The sequence below is a fragment of the Ischnura elegans genome, chromosome 6 (assembly GCF_921293095.1).
Source record: "Ischnura elegans chromosome 6, ioIscEleg1.1, whole genome shotgun sequence".
NCBI lineage: Eukaryota > Metazoa > Arthropoda > Insecta > Odonata > Coenagrionidae > Ischnura > Ischnura elegans.
The window spans coordinates 31,618,903-31,632,871 of NC_060251.1; the positions used below are offsets into that span (position 1 = coordinate 31,618,903).

The window sequence follows — 13,969 nt, forward strand, 5'->3', positions numbered from 1 at the left end:
CTAGAATTCCGTTTAAAATTTGGAACCAATCAGCAAAACATACAGAATGTAATTACTCGCATTGATTTTCAAAAAATGCAACATCTACGTTTTTAGTTATTCCACCTTATAAACAAATAAGTGAACATGAGCACCTTCCTTGAGTGGGACACTGAGAGCCGGAATGGGCCGAGGTAATCCCCACACGGACAATAGGAAAGGGTCAGACCTCTCGCGCCGAGGGACCCTAATGGCGGTTGGGACCCACTTGGCATGCTTGACCGCAAAATCGTGAAAACACGGCCTATGGCCTTTTGCTTCGAAAAATTCAAGCCGTGAAAACCCGGCCTTCCTTCTTTAGCATCAGAAAATTCAGGCCGTGAAATCGCGCCCTGCGTAGGGAAGAGGTTAAAGAGGTGAACGAGTTCTCTTACCTGGGAAGCCGAATTACCAGCGATGGACGGAGCAAGAAAGAAATACACAGTAGAATAGCACAGGCGAAGAGGGCTTTCTACAAAAAGAAGAATCTTCTTACAGCTGAAAATACCAGCATAGAAGTAAGGAAACAATTCATCAGATGCTACATATGGAGAATGTTTCTCTATGGAAGCGAGGCTTGGACGTTGACAGCAGCAGAGAAGTCAAGAGTGGAAGCATTCGAAATGTGGTGCTACCGAAGAATGATGAAGATAAAATGGATTGACCGTGTGAGTAATCAGGAAGTGCTAAGGAGAGTAGGAGAAAAGAGAAGCCTCCTAAACACATTAAGCAGAAGAAGGGACAACTTAGTTGGCCACATTTTGAGGCACGATGGTCTGATGAAGACAATCGTTGAAGGACAAGTGGAAGGGAAAAAGGGCAAGGGACGGCCCCGAATGAGTTATATAGGACAGGTTATAAAGGATGTAAAAGAGAATAAATATGCAGCTATGAAGAGATTAGCGGATAGGAGAGAGAAATGGAGAGCTGCGTCAAACCAATCTTAGGATTGTTGACTAATGATGATGATGATGCGACGATGCTCGCCACAATGAATAGAAGTGCGCTCACTACGAATGAAGTTGAATTTTTCTGGGAAGGTATTATTATCAACATTGAGAGATTTTTAAGGTTTTAGGACGAAATTCACCGCTTCTTCCAGGTTTTGTCACGGTAGACGAAATTCACGGCTAATTCACGGTTTTAAGGTTTTCACGGTTGAGTGGGAACCCTGCCATTAATTGAAAAGTGAAAATTTTCAAGCACACGAAAATGCGACAGCTAAGTATGAATGCTGGGAAAAAGCCCGTGTGACGTCATTCTGGTTCCTACTTTTGCCATGTGAGGTGACCTTAGGACAAGGATGTGTACGCCGCTGTGATGCAGGCTGCTAGCAGGTAGCGCTTGGCTTAAATAAGGATTATTAATACCTTATCCAACGACGGAAACTTTCCGACCATAGGCAGTTTTAATAGGTGATTATTAAGAGATGTGACCCTGAGCTCTGTGCCTCATGCATGCATTGGTAATCTCAGATGATGTAAAACTCCTATCTACTCGTATAGAAACTAGGTCCTTCTGAAGTCACGTGGAGTGGCATCGCATGGGCGCCAATCTGGCCTTTTTCAAATGAGGATAAAATTGACCATTGCCATTCGTCTAAACTGGGATTTCTGAAACCAAATAATTTGTATATTGTAAATATGCTAATGGTGGGTAACAAATTGCCATCAATGCCTTTCATTTTCTTTGATGAAGGAAACTACCCTATTAACAATGCTTAGTACAACATTGATATCACGTGCAATGAGGTACGGGAACTGAACGAGATCCCATCAATCTATAAAAAAAAATGTTAATCGTGACAGAGTCTGGAAAATGAAGTCACCCAGATTATTTTAATTCCTTAATCCGTCACAAACTTCTCAACCTATTCACAGCCAAAATGCACTGCTTTAACCACGAAGCAGATAAGTCGGCAGCATATTGTGCTTCCATATGCTGAGCAGAGCTTCTTAACTACTCATCAGGCTTCTCTATCAAGTATCTGTGGTTGGTGGTTGCTTTCACTAATATGCTTGATTCCTTCCCTCCTTGGGTAGTTCACCGTGAACAAGTTTATGAACCAGAACTCTAATGACATCAACAACTCTTGCAAAGTAATAGGCAAATATAATGTTAATGTTAAATATCATTTTAAAAATTTGCTGATTTAGGATGATTTTTTTGTTATAACTAGTCTTTTCTTACCATTTGCCAAATTCATCTAATGAATAGAGATTTTGGTTTGGAATGGCTGACCACATTGGCTGCCAACAGTTCTACATCAGTAACAGGAATGTATACCTTTCTACTGAGTATTTACAACAGAAAATAAGAAAACAGTAGTGGGTTGCTGCTGCTATACATTGTGGGGAACCATATTGAGTAGTCTTATTGATAAAAAAAATGGTTGACATAATTAAGTTAAATAAAAGCGACCATCACCATAGTTATATTTCAATTCACGTAAAACATATTATCACTCCTAAGATAGGATAAAATAAATCAAAAAAATTCCAGCCCCTCAGGGGTGAAAAATTCTCGTATATGTTAACAAATAGTTCTAAAATACAAATTTGTGTGATTGATATGCTGATTTGCTTTGTGAACTGGATTCAGTCCACTCAAGTAGTGATCTTTTGCAAAATATTAAGAAATAGGAACTTACCAATACCCCCAGTAACTAGAGCAGCAGAAAAATATTAAAGTATATCAGCAAAGCACAACTTTGTAGCTACAGTGAGTCCTCGTTCTACGTCACCCCGTTTAACGCCATTTTGCGATAATGTCACGAAAATTTTGAGACCGTAATTCGTTTATCGCACCTTTGCTTCGCGATAACATCAGGTCTGGTCAGGTCTTTTAAATTTCGCGCGAGAAAAAATGCGAAGCGGCGGGCGTTGCAGGTTGTTCGTTTTGTGGGCGGTAATACAGTCAGTCTAAACGAAGTGTAAAACGGTGTGTTTATTGTCAATTTTGATTACGTTTATAGCAAATTTTCTGCAAAATGAATTCTTAGGTAGGTGCGCAAATGTTAAGTGCGTAAATGTCAAGTAAAGTTTTAGCAAATTTAACTTATTTAAATTAAATAACGGTTAGTTATTAAATTTAAATAACGTTATAATAATTAGTTAGTTATTTAATTTAAATAACGGTTTTCTGGAACCTGAAAAGTGATTTCTAGGAATTTTTCCGGGTAGAACTCGGAGTATTTGTCGTCACTTTTTCGCCGTGTTCTCAATAATCTTGGTTCCTGTAACTGCGACGATATTTCAGCGATGATGATGCCCAGGCGATGATGCCCAGGTGACCACCATAGCGAAGCCGAAAAAACAAACGCGGGAAGATACAAAAATGGAGAAGGATGTACGTCGCTGCTGGTATTGCCGTCAATGAAGACAGGGACTCGTGTTTATGCCATAGTTTGGCATTCCCATCGTAAGAAATGGCCCAAATATGATACGCTAAAATTTTTTTGCGTAGGAATTGTGAGGTCTAGGAGCCGATATTCACTTTTTACATTGTTTCTTATGGGATATTGTGCTTCAATTAACGTCATTTCGTTTGTCGTCACGTTTTTCAGGAACGGTAAGTGACGTTAAACGAGGACCCACTGTATTTACAATGAATAACACCTCAATATCTAAAGTATATTGTAGGTAACTTGCACGTTATATAAATCACCTAAGATCCACTGGCCTTCTTGCAATGCTTTTAATTATGCAGGTATTACCCTCTTCTCTCAGGACAGTGATATTTCCGAAGTTTGCTGAATTTACACAAGATTCTGCAATGGTGCTTCCAGTGCATACCTCTTTCCACAGAGTGAAAATTATTTATTTTTTCACAGTGGCATTACTCACTTAAATGTTATCTTTTTCTTTCCCAATATTAAACAGATAAGAAAAGATAAGTTACACCTTAAGAAAACAATATTCCTCAAAGGTTGATTCTTTCCAATAATTATAAAAAATATTGAAGTGATAAGACATGATAGCCATGAGTCATCAATACGTAGATACCCATTCATAAGCATGAAATCTACAATTTGAAAGGCCGAAAGCTTAATAAGTCAGCACAGAAAATTCTAGAGAGTTAATGAATTTGCAGAGCATATTATGCAAATAGTCACTCGCTTGAACACACTGAAGAGGACCGAATTCAGATGGAGTAACTTAAAATTACCCAGTTGAAAACCAAGAAAAATTCATCCAACTTATTTTGGAAACTGGATGAACCTCACAAAAAAATTTCGAAGGCAAACACAGGAAAAAAATATGAGGTCATTCTAAGCTATATAGGATGTAGTTACCTGATGCAAGTGTTTCCTCCGTATGAAACCATTAAAACCTTATCACAAATTTGTCAAGATAGGTCGATGAGGTTATATAATAAGTTAGGGGAAACACCAGTGCTTACTTGATAGTTTCCACTTTTATCAAATTGGCTAGAATTATAGGGCTACCATAAATTCAAATTTTTTACTATTCTTTTCTCAATACCTGCATTCAATTATGCAAGAACCCCTTTATTGTTTTTTCCAGTTGATATAAGAGAGATCATCACAAATACTTATCAAAAAATATCAATCATGCTAGAAAGTTATGGGAATCACCATTATAATTTCTTACTTGCAACAGCGTTTACTGCAAAATTTTTTCTCTCTTTAATATGAGATAGTTTGAAAATTAAGGGACGACAATTTTTCCATTGATGGGTAACCACAACAAACTTAAAAGATTTTGCCAACATTTGATTCTGTCATCTTTAATTTTTTTCTGACTTTCATTTTTCATGGCATGTATTCTGTTAAAATATAATTTAATTTTTCACGCAGAGGTGAAATTATACCACCTGTCTACCTTAAAAGACCAAAATCCATAAAAATGACAGTTTTAGTCATTTATAATTTCTTTGCAGCAGTAACGAGTGTTTCATTTCTAAGATCTCCACATCTGGCAATTGTAATGTTTAAGTTGTCACATTGATGCATTTAGCATTCTTTCTTTCATTTTGATGGAAATAAGCAGCATATCTCCCACACCGAGTGACATGTTGTACGTTGGGGCAGGTGGAGCAGGAGCAAAGCGATCGCTGTTAATTTTAAATTTCATAATGAAAATAACTGGGAAAATTATTCAGTTGTACTGATAAATATGAATAGGTTACATTTAATGAAGTAATCAATAAATTTCAACATAAAGACACATTTAAAATAATTTCTCGAGTCCAATGGTGTGTAATGGTCCCTTAGTAGGCATGCAACCCCTGTCTTTCTAACGTAAAACCCTTATATCAAAGCTGGCACGAGTAGGAGAGCATTTTTTTAAAATAAATTTTAAAATACATTTAAAAATATTTTATCATTATTTCCATGGGCGTACCCAGCGAGGGGCAGGAGGGGGCAGCTGCCCTACCCTAGAAGCAAAATTTGCAAATGTCTTCATGGATAATAATTTTTTTTCAAGCAAATACTTTAGAAACTAATAAAGAGCTGTTACAGTTTCCTTAAAATGTTGGTTTCATTCACCTTTTCCACGTTTAAATCTTACCGACAACTTAAACAACCATGGCTTGCCCCCCCTCCCTATTTTTGATCCTGGGTACGCCCTCGATTATTTTATCGCATCAGGGGCGGTCTGGCCGGGTCAGCAGGTCGGCAATCGCAGAGGACCCTAAGCTCAGGTTGGCCCCCTACAGCACTTGTGTCTATCGTGAAGCATAAATGAATGGTGTAATAAAAAATACTCAGTGTAAATAAATTACATAAAGGAATAAATTAAATAAAGGTGTCAGACAAAAGAGAGAACTTTATGCTTTTTTGTAATGGTTATTCCAATAATTTTTTTTTTAGAAGCTTCTAATTTCAATGCAGTTTTACAGAGCAAATTCACTCAACAAAAAATAGAACCATTATACACTCTTAAACTTTGATATTTTCTCTAATCACATTATATTTCTTGCAAAATAAGTATTTTTTATGAACTTAATTTTAGTTTTTAAGATTCAGATTATCATCAAAATCCACTTCCATCAGGCAATTTCCTAAAACTTTTCCGTGGGAGCAGGGGGGCAGCTAGGAATTAAGACTAGGGGGGGGGGGGGGTTTAGGTGCAACTAGACCTGGGGTGTGTGTTATATCCGCCAGGATAAGCAGGAGGTGCAGGGGCCCTCCCCCAGAAAGTTTTTAAGATATATGGTTCAAAATGGTGAGTTGTATGGCTTTCTGAGGGATATTTATTAATTCTTACTCCCTTCAATAAGTATATTTCTCAAATGAAGTAAAATGGATTAAACTCAAAGTTTCTCTGAGCTCTGGGGGGGTGGGGGGGGGGGATTCATCCCCCAAAACCCCCCTCGCTGCGCCACTGCATTGGAGCACCCCCTCCGAATCCCCTGGTAAGGATGGTCCCATCATGAGCCGAGGGACCCCAATCACCCCAGACCGCCCCTGCATTTCTTAGTTCGTCAATAATCGTGTCATAGTCTGCAAATATGCGCACGGCTCTATGAAAATGTAGATATCTCTTAGTTTCTACTCAGTAATTAAGATAAAATAATTAAAATATGCTGAGATACCTCTGTGCGTGCAGAAAATTATTGCTAATAATCCCTAGTACCACAGTCTGTTTTTTGTTAGGCCCAAAGACCTGAAAATTGGCATACCATGCCTCCGTTTAGATTATTATTTAGATTGTTTGGCCTGAAGCCAAAAAAGTGGCATATCCCTGTTAATGATAAGACTAAATAAATCATTCTAGTTAAGAGAATAGACTAGAAGTGAGAGAAAGCTGCTACCTCAACTCTTTAGAGGTTTAATTCCGTTAATATTCTTAAGTTTACATGGTTTAATCAAAACATTACATTTTCAATGTAAAAATAAAAGATTTCTTTTCATAAATATTTGAAAGTATAAATACTATAATTACAGCTTCAATATAATGCTTAAAACTAAAGCTATTCAAACGTAATAAAATTGAAATAATTAATAAAAAAATTTAAAAGAGACAATAAAAATTTTTTAATTGAGTTCAATTAAGTTGAAATATAATCGAATTTGGAAAAAAGAACAAAATAATCCCTGCCTTCCACAAAATTCACACCATCCCTAATCAAAACTCTAAATTAATCCTCTACCGAACTTTAAGAAAGTTGGCCTTAATCCCATGAGTTCTAATTAAGGCATAAATCATATAGGTACCACCAGCAAAATATGTTAATAACGGTCAATTCATTGTTAATGCATTATATTATAAGAAATTAAAGTTAAAGTATAACCATAAAAGTTACTGATAAAGCTAAGGTTTTGAGATAGAAAGGTTAACAAACAGTGTTTTAAACACAAACAGTGTTACTAAAGCCGCGTTTACTCTGGAGTTTCAATCACAATGATCCAAACTTTTGTTTGAAACTTTTGAAACAAAACAAAAGTTTGAATAATTCATAAAATGTTTGTTTCGAGGTTTTTACTTCCATGTTTCATGAAAATGTTTGAAACACTTTCGACCCTGATCACTACCCAGTAGGGCGGATCGGAAAAATCGATTTTTTTCAAATCCATCTGGCCCAATGAAAAAAAGTTGTGGGACCGATCAAAAATAAGGCCTGAAAATTTTGAGACCTCTAGGTGAACCCCTGACCCTCGCTCAAATGCGATTTAGGGGGGAGGGTCAAAATTCTAAATATTAAATATTTTATGGTCGTTCCCTATAGATTTTGCCGAGATACTGTCCTTCTAGGACAAAAATTTCGTGCATTTTGACGTATCTGCCACCGTTTAGCCACAAAATGCCTAATTTGAGTCCGCGCCCGCGAAGAAAATATTCCAACGCCCACGCAGCGTCGCGGATACAAGAGCCACAGGCCGATCCCTTCCCCTCCCTGCTCGATTCTTCCCCTCCCACGCCTCCAATACAGCAAAATTCGTCCCGCGTGTGCTGCTACGAGGTCGTTTATCTTTGATAATATAAATCGGAAAATGGTAGAAGGTAATGAAGGAAGCGTAGTGAGACGACTTGTCCCTTATTAGGCGCCTCGTCGACGTTAAACAAATCGATGTTATCAACTTTTAGAGAAGTGATGAAATATTTTTAGATCCGAGAACGCAGGAAAGGTGCCTACGGCCTATGAAAAGTCCTCGTGAGTGGCTATAAAGGCGTGCGAACTTTGGATATGCGCTTCAATTTCGGCATTGTCCGACAGATTTAACTAAATGGATTTTGAGCGAAGGCCGCTCGCGTCCCCTCACCGCACGCCTCTCCCACGCCCCAAATGCACCAAAATTCACACCAAGTGCGTCTTTCTTCGTTACTTTAAGTAATATTTAATGTTTCAGTGTCGTCTGTGGAGGAACAATCACGAAAGAATTACTCATTTATCTGCTTTCCAATCTGTATTTCTTATGTCAGTGTCATTCCTCGTCTTTTGCTGTTGTCAACAAAGTTTTGGTGAATTTCTTCACGAATCTCTCGTCCGTATGTATGATAAAAAGAAATATTTAACTTAAAATTTGAACGTTCATCAATAGATTTTTGTAAACCCACAGCACTAAAGTCAGATTTAGCCGGAGGTACTGTGGTCTCTCTCCTATATGTCATCAGCGGGTAGTCCTTAAAGTCGATATTAAAATCCAGAAGTTAAAAAATCTCGGATTGGCCGCCAAACGCATCCTTCAACAACGCAAATTTGGTCCTTAGATTGCCCTCCCAATGTTTATTTCACAAATCTAAGTCAACTTAGTGCAATTAGCAAATAGACCTCTGTAATGGATGAAATATGATTTGATGCTTTCCCCGCGAATGATATGGGTAAACACTTATCGGGATTCAACAAAATTTATCCCTGATGATGAAGCCCTAGTCGGAGCTTGAAACGTTTGCGATAACCCGGTGGGAATCCGGAGAAGAGTTTACTCACACAGCAAGGGATGTTGTGATTATGCTTGTAGCAGAGGGATGATGCCTCCTTTTTGGGCGATATTCACTTGGTACCAATGCATTCAAATTCTTTTTAATTTTTTGTATCTAATTTTCACTCAGAAAGGAATCGAGAATCGCAGATTTTATAACTTTTGCTAATCATCTGACGAGGGATGCAAACCCCCAAAGTGGGACCCTGTTTCTTCAACTAACACCACACATTCCCCTCTAAACTTGGATTGATAAGTCCTCTTGCCTTTTTTCATCAGACAAAAGTATAGTCTTTCATTCCATCAAAATGTTGCCCTTCGATACCTCTCTTTTCTTATTCACTATAATTAGCATCTTTTTCTGTCTACGTAAGTAATTCTGGTACACTGCCTTGGATGTATCTTAAGAAGTTATGATTTTTGCGTCAGCTAAAGTTGCGGGGACGGTCATTGCTATTTCTTGGTTCTTGCATATACCTCTATCACATTTGACGGACGCATTTTCCCCGCAGAAGTTCCAGTTTGTGTTTAGTCCTGAATTTTTATTGTATGAGGAACGTAGAGATAAAAATCGGATGATTTCTCTTCAGTTTAATTTTCTTTGGTTGCATTGATGAAGAAAATTGTTGATACTATTTTCCCATACAAGAATTGACGATGTCGACTCAGCACTATCCGACGATTCCCTTTTTACCCTCAGTTGTCGAGTTTCTTTAGGACTCAATCCAGCAGCCATCATCTTCAGTTTCGTCCGCTGGTCTCTCAATATACTCCTTCATTAGGGGGAACCTTATGTTCCTTGCACCTACAGACAAATATATCGCATAATTTCAAATGTTCCTTCAAAAGTGTGTGAGTTTTGTACTTCAATAAAACCCTACTTTTGGCCTATTCGCATTTTCCGTAAGTTTTAGTACTTCCTGTGGTACCGCTAAATCCATTTAGTCACACACATAATTGAAGGGAAGCGTCACCATAGTTCGCACACCTTTATAGCCACTCACGAGGACTTTTCATTGGCCGTAGGCTCCTTTCCTGCGTTCTCGGATCTAAAAATATTTCATCACTTCTCTAAAAGTTGGTAACATCGATTTGTTTAACGTCGACGAGGCGCCTAATAAGGGACAAGTCGTCTCACTAAGCTTCCTTCATTACCTTCTACCATTTTCCGATTTATATTATCAAAGATAAACGACCTCGTAGCAGCACACGCGGGACGAATTTTGCTGTATTGGAGGCGTGGGAGGGGAAGAATCGAGCAGGGAGGGGAAGGGATCGGCCTGCGGCTCTTGTATCCGCGACGCTGCGTGGGCGTTGGAATATTTTCTTCGCGGGCGCGGACTCAAATTAGGCATTTTGTGGCTAAACAGTGGCAGATACGTCAAAATGCACGAAATGTTTGTCCTAGCAGGACAGTATCTCGGCAAAATCTATAGGGAACGACCATAAAATATTTAATATTTAGAATTTTGACCCTCCCCCCTAAATCGCATTTGAGCGAGGGTCAGGGGTTCACCTAGAGGTCTCAAAATTTTCAGGCCTTATTTTTGATCGGTCCCACAACTTTTTTTCATTGGGCCAGATGGATTTGAAAAAAATCGATTTTTCCGATCCGCCCTACTACCCAGGTGACAGCATGCGGCGCTACGAGTCATCACGCGGGTGGTAGTGGCGGTGGAAGGGCGGAGAGGTAGAGGGGGATATGTTCCCATTTCACGTTTCACCGGCACGCAGTTATCGAAACAAGCGTTTCAACCTAAAAGTTTGCAACACCCTTTGATCTTTACCGACTTCAGGTGGAAACAAAAATTTCCGTTTCAAACACTGAAAAACTGTTTGCAAACAGCGGAATGTTTCGTCTACTAACGCGCGCTTTTTGATGTGTTTGCAATTTTTGTTTGAAACACGTGTTCTAAACTCTAGTGTAAACGCGGCTTAAGGATTCGAAGCTTACGGATATAAGATTGTCACAATCTCCTTCGAATATTCCACTTATAACGCGAGAAGTGCTCATTTCCAGGAAGCCTTCATGCACATGAATTACATTTGGCACGCTCAAATGCGTCCGAAATTCAGCTCTCTCACTGGTCAATTCTTTGATACCATACCATCGAAAGCTATTCTTTCTTCAGCAGTCAAAATTGAAATATTAATGAGGTAAGTGGCGTAACTGGGGAAATTCTTTGGGGGGGGGGGGATGAAGGGAGTAAGTTGGGGCTACCCCCCCTAGAAAACGGAGAGTTCAGGAAAACTTTTGTAACATAATATGCCAGAAAATGCATTCTACATCGTTTTCGCACTTGTTTAACTTTAAGCAGATGCAGTTGCTGTATATCAAATCCGGACACGATTTAATTTCATTTTCGATTTCTCAAAGGCTTAGGGGAGGATCTATCACATCATCCCCCTATAGTTAAGGCACTGAGCGAGGTGACTTTAGTTCACAAAGAATAAAATTACGAAACCAAAACAAAGGATTCTCCACCATCCCCATCTCACGTTCTCTGCCATGTCGGTAGTATAATATTCATGCTCTGTGTATGATACTCAGGCTCTAATTAACGGACTTAAAGCGAAAAACTAATGTACAATTCATTTATCATCAACGCAACATTAGTACACCAACTCTAAAGTACATATTAATCAAAATGAAGTATAATCGCTAACATAGCAATCCTGCAATATAACATTAGTTGGAAAGACTCAGCCTACAGTGGCGGATACAGATGGGGGGCGCGCGCCCCTCCCGTGCGGGTCCGGCCGTATTGGCAAACATTGCAGAACCACGATTGTGACTTTTTAACATCATAAGATGGCATTGTCTTATATATGTGTATAGTAACTATAATTAAAATTTTATTTTACTCTGCCTGTGACTTGATTATTTTTTATCGCGATAAAAGCAAAGGCAACTCAATATATCTTTTGCGCCCCCCCCCCCCCCACTTGAGTGTTTTCTGTATCCGCCACTGTCTACCTGTCATATGTTCCCTTAACACTGGCGATTTTCCGAAGCCTGACGTGTGAATGGCGGTGAAATATACATGAATCGCTATGAGAAAATAATTCCCCTGGACCGGGAATTGAACCACGTAACTTTGGCAGTAGTCTACATCTTGTGCTATAAGGCTCGGTACAATGCCATGGGCATTCAGGAACACGGATAGCATGGAGTTCTGCGCTGTGGCCGGAAAGTCAATAGGTCCGTGGTTCGATCCCAAGAGAATTTTTTCTCATGCTTATCCATGTACAGGTCCCTATATATATTCCTTTGCATATTAAGACTTCGTATATAAAGATAGCAATGGGAGAAAATGAAATTGAGAAGGAAAATAAGAGTTCCACGGAACATCATCCCGACTACCAGGGGAGGTCTGGGGTGCTTGAAGGCCCCCGGCTGGGACTCATGATGAAGCCCCTCCCCCGGAAAAATTTAGCACATTTCATGCCCGGAATGGATTACGACACTACACTGTCTCTATAATACTAGATATACGTAAAAAATAGAAATTTCATCAGAAAAAAAATACTTCCTGGAAAAAGTTAAATAACTCTGCATACAAAGTGTAACAATACAGATCTAAAAAAAATACTCTGAAATAAGCTTTTCGAACTACCCGATCAAGGAAGAATAAAGTTCTCCATATTCTACAGACTCCTTTATTTTATGTATTTTAATATGAATTTTTTATGCCCTGAACATGTTATAAATATGGAAAATTAATGAGCGCTTAAAATTTTATTATTGGAAAAAAGTGTGGTTCAATTAATGCGAGCTTTTCCTTTTTACGTCTTCCATATACGCTTCACGATAGAAGCGACCTTTGTTGGGGCCCAATAAGCTCTTACCATCTCATTATGGTCACAGACCAGCCAACATGCCCCTGATGACGCAAAGACATACGTCGGAAGTTTATATTTCATGTGACGAGTACCCGCGAATGTTGCAGGATACTTAAAATTCGGGTATTCATCATGTTAAATAAAAACTTCTGGGATATGTCGCCGCGTTAGTTTTTGAGTGGCCCCAACGTATCCCAACCGATGCTGGTCGCTTTCCCAAGGGAATGTCAGATTGACCCAAATATTGACGCGGTGACATAGCACAAGAGTTTTCATATAATATGATTTATTCTGATCGTTAATTTGTATTCGTGTCCGTCAAGTAATTCCCAAATCGAACTTTCTTGTTGAACACACGACAAACCTACAGACAAGATTTCATTTTCAAAGTGTTAATGAGGTACTCTTCACTCTATTTGAACATTACGCACGCAAACGTTACAATCCTGAGATAAATAATCTAAAGTAACACTTCAAGAAATCATACTGCTATCGGCGAACATGCCATTATCACGTAAGGCAACAAGATATTTGAGGAATGGAAAAGTTAAGGAAATAAAAAAGATTGATAAAGTAACACATTACTCACGTCTTGTTATTTATTAGGTGATTGCCTTCCCCTCTTCTTTAATATCGATGAATCACAGGGAGACAGCAGGGATTGGGGCTAACAGGCAAACCTCAAGAGGTTCTTGCTGTCAACAGCACGACTCACGCACCACTACCACTTCTTCTTGCTTCTTCTCACCGAAATGCTAATGGGTCATTATAATATTCATTCGAGTTCCCCGAGTGGTATTTGGGAGGAGCGGGATGAGTGACATACTGAATCTGGCCAATCAGAACCTTCGGCGAAGGCTTCGCTCTAGGCATTGGTTCTCTCACCCCGCCTCTTTTCTGCGGAGACGATTTTCGATGGTCGCATCGAGGCAAGGGCGTACCCAGGATCAAAACTAGGGGGGTGGGCAAGTCATAGTCGTTCAAGTTGTCAGTGGCGCAGCGAGGGGGGGTTTTGGGGGATAAACCTCCTCCCCCCCCCAGAGCTCTGAGAACTGTCTGAATTAACCAGTAGAATAGAGTAAGGATAAATAAAATATCCCTCAGAAAGCAGTAAAACTCACCATTTTTAACCGTTTATCTTAAAATTCCGCAATTTATTAATCTCGCACTTACCACTTATCCTGGCGGGTTTCCATACCCCCACACACCCCGGTATAA

At 39.2% G+C, this 13,969-nt stretch overlaps 1 protein-coding gene across 2 annotated transcripts in view; it reads right to left on the minus strand.

Annotated features, from left to right (window-relative positions):
- LOC124160860 overlaps positions 1-13,464 on the minus strand; it is a 52,513-nt gene extending 39,049 nt beyond the window's left edge. Inside the window, exon 1 of one of the 2 annotated variants that reach the window (XM_046536964.1) lies at positions 13,341-13,464. The gene's annotated coding sequence lies outside the window, so the exon portion shown is untranslated. Of the gene's footprint in view, positions 1-3,684; positions 3,827-13,340 lie in introns of those variants that run through there. The other variant, XM_046536963.1, reaches the window with a different exon arrangement.
- Positions 13,465-13,969: the final 505 nt, after the last annotated feature.